Source organism: Aegilops tauschii, chromosome 7 (genome assembly GCF_002575655.3).
Source record: "Aegilops tauschii subsp. strangulata cultivar AL8/78 chromosome 7, Aet v6.0, whole genome shotgun sequence".
NCBI lineage: Eukaryota > Viridiplantae > Streptophyta > Magnoliopsida > Poales > Poaceae > Aegilops > Aegilops tauschii.
Genome location: NC_053041.3, coordinates 371,032,283 through 371,035,691, shown reverse-complemented (window position 1 = coordinate 371,035,691; position 3,409 = coordinate 371,032,283). Strand labels below are relative to the sequence as shown.

Below are 3,409 nucleotides of genomic sequence, written 5' to 3'. Positions count from 1 at the left end.
ATAATGAAGAGTCGGCCCTCACGCTCTCCCTATAGAGAGGGGAACCGCGGAGGACGATGCTCATTCACCTTCCACCATTCTGATCTAATAATCATCATCACTCTCTTCCTTTGCTTCCTCTTCCCCTAGAGCTCTTCCAAAAGGCCATCTTTGCAATGGGGAGAGGTAGGGGACGAGCTCGGGTGTTGGCCGCGGCGGCGGCGGGGACTCCTTCTCGGAGTCATGGATGTGTGCTCGTACTAGCTACAGAGTCCAGCTCTAGCCTCCGCGGAGGGACTTCGGCCTGTGGCCGTGGAGGACGCAGTCTCCGGGGCCAGGGTGGCCATACCGGGGGACCCATGCTTCCTCCCCCCGCAGAAGCTCACTCGATGGAGACAGCACATGAGTTTGTCGTGGCCATGCATCACCGACCATGTAGCTGGTTGCGGCTGCCGAGATCCTTCGCCACGACGTTGGAGAACGATGAGCCCCCGGGCCTATGGCTGCGGGCGGATGGATGCTGCAATGGCCCCGTCTGGGTGGCCACGGATATCTCTTCCAATGGCTTCCTGTATCTGCGGAGAGGGGAAATCCTTTGCCCGCTCCCATGACTTGGGAGGTGGAAATCTTCTCCACTTCAAGTTCGACGGCTCCGCCACGCTCTTCGTCAAGTTCTTCAAACCTGCCGACGGTCGTTTGGAGTGTTGTGCAGAAAGCGTCCTAGCGTCAAGATGGAGGACGATGACTCCTCCTCCATCTAGGCGCCGGCAGCACCATCATCAGGCCTTGTCTAGATAGGTCACGCCTCGCCTACAGGCCCCTTTTGTCCAACTCCTCCCCCTTGCTGCGCCCCTAGGGCTTGGAGGGCTGGCCACCATGCACCTCCACCTATATATATAGGGGAGGGGCACCCCCAAGAGGACACACAAGCCCTTGGCCCCCTCTCCCCCGTTACTTCGTAACTCCTCCATCTTCGTTGTTTCGGTAGCGCTCATCGTAGCCTTGCTGGAATCACTCCACCACCATCACCGTCATGCCGTCGTGCTGCCGGTGATCCCATCTAGTTCTCCTCCCTCGCTTGTTGGATCAAGGAGGAGGAGACGTCATTGAGCCGTACGTGTGCTGAACGCGGAAGTGTCGTCCGTTCGGTACTTCATCGGTTTCGATCGGGATTGGATCGTGATGAGTACGACTACATCAACCACGTGATATACACTTCCGCTTAACGGTCTACAAGGGTACGTAGACACACTCACCCCTCTCGTTGATATGCTTCTCCTAGATAGATCTTGGGTGTTCATATGAAATTTTTGATTTTCATGCAACGTTCCCCAACAGGAACCGTTTCATTAAAACTCCTAATCCCCGTTCGATATGATTTCGTAACACGGCATGCCGGAGATTGAATAGCTCGCTATGATTTTGGGGTCGACAACGACCACGTGCAAACTCCTTCAAATGGTACCGAACAACACAATACGGTGCCAAGAAGTAAGGTGTGTTGGCATAAACACCATCAACCAGAGAAAACTCGCACAGAGGTACTTAAACCCGTTCTTAACTGCTGACCAAAGAAATTTAGCATCAATAACAGATCCCTCCTAGCCACAAGAAATGAAGGCGGAGTTAAGGTCAAAGTCGCACACGACCATAACATTATGTCTTAGGGTCCCTTTCCTATTTCTGAATGGTGCGGCTTTTTCTCCTGAAATTGTTATGGGAACATGTGTCCCATCAATTGCTCCGATGCAGTTCTGCAATGAAATACTATAACTTAGCACCTATAACATGAAGAGCAAGTTATCGATGTTGATCAAAGTTGGCGAAGCAAAAACACAAAAATAAGGAAAGAATCCGTGTGTGACTGAATCTTTGAATGCACTTGACTGGGATTTGGAGGCTTCAGAAAATGCTTGGAGAGAGTAGGGATGATGTCAAAGAAATTCTTCATTTTCCAATGGAAAGTATCCCCACTGTGACCGAACCGAACTTGAAGGTCTTCAAATGAAGAATTATGGGATAACATCCACAAAAATGATGCTAGTTTCTCTTCGACTTTAATTCTGGTATCATACACCAACTTCTCCCTTCGAAGATAATTTGCCAAAGATTTGAAGATATGTGGCTCCATCCTAAATGCTACTCGACGGTTTTTGACATGCCCTTCGAGTAACTCCTTAACAAACTTCTCGCCTGTTAGCGATGATGTATGATGCGGAATCCTCGGCTCCCTAAGAGCAACTCCATCGGTCCCTATCAAATGTAGAGCAGGGAAAACGAATAACATCATTTCGTCATCCCCATCCTCCCTCTTCCTAACTGTTGGGGAATGTAGTAATTCAAAAAAATTCCTACGATCACACAACATCTATCTAGGAGATGCATAGCAATGAGACGAGAGAGTGTGTCCACATACCCTCGTAGACTGAAAGCGGAAGCGTTTAGTAACGCAGTTGATGTAGTCGAACGTCTTCACGATCCAACTGATCCAAGTACCGACCGTACGGCACCTCCGTGTTCAGCACACGTTCAGCACGATGACGTCCCTCGAACTCTTGATCCAGTAGAGGGTCGAGGGAGAGTTCCGTCAGCACAACGGCGTGGCGACGGTGATGATGAAGTTACCGGCGCAGGCCTTCTCCTAAGCACTACGACGATATGACCGAGGTGTTAAACTGTGGAGGGGGGCACTTCACACGGCTAAGAGATTGTCTATTGTGCTTTGGGGTGCCCCCTGGCCACGTATATAAAGGAGGGAGGAGAGAGGCCGGCGGCCAGGAGGGCCGCGCCATGGGGGGGTCCTACTTGGAGGGAATAGGAAGGAGATGGAGAGGGAAAGGGAAGGGGGGTGCCGCCCCCTCCTCCTTGTCCTATTCGGACTCCCAAGGAGGGGGCGTGCGGCCACCTCCCATGGGCTTCCCTCTCTCTCCCTTAGGTCCATGTTGGCCCAACACTTCACCGGGGGGGGGTCCGGTAACCCCTCGGTACTCCAAAAAAATACCCGGGTCACTCGGAACCATTCCGATGTCCGAATATAACCTTCCAATATATGAATCTTTACATCTCGACCAGTTCGAGACTCCTCGTCATGTCCGTGATCTCATCCGGGACTCCGAACAAACTTCGGTCATCAAATCACATAACTCATAATACAAATCGTCGTCGAACGTTAAGCGTGCGGACCCTACGGGTTCGAGAACTATGTAGACATGACCGAGACACGTCTCCGGTTAATAACCAATAGCGGAACCTGGATGCTCATATTGGCTCCTATATATTCTACGAAGATCTTTATCGGTCAAACCGCATAACAACATACGTCATTCCCTTTGTCATCGGTATGTTACTTGCCCGAGATTCGATCGTCGGTATCCTCATACCTAGATCAATCTTGTTACCGGCAAGTCTCTTTACTCGTTCCGTAATGTGT

General features: G+C 51.0%; 1 pseudogene; it reads right to left on the bottom strand.

The window, feature by feature from the left end:
• Positions 1 to 403: 403 nt before the first annotated feature.
• Positions 404 to 2,347, bottom strand: LOC141027172 (uncharacterized; annotated as a pseudogene).
• Between the last annotated feature and the right edge of the window lie 1,062 nt (positions 2,348 to 3,409).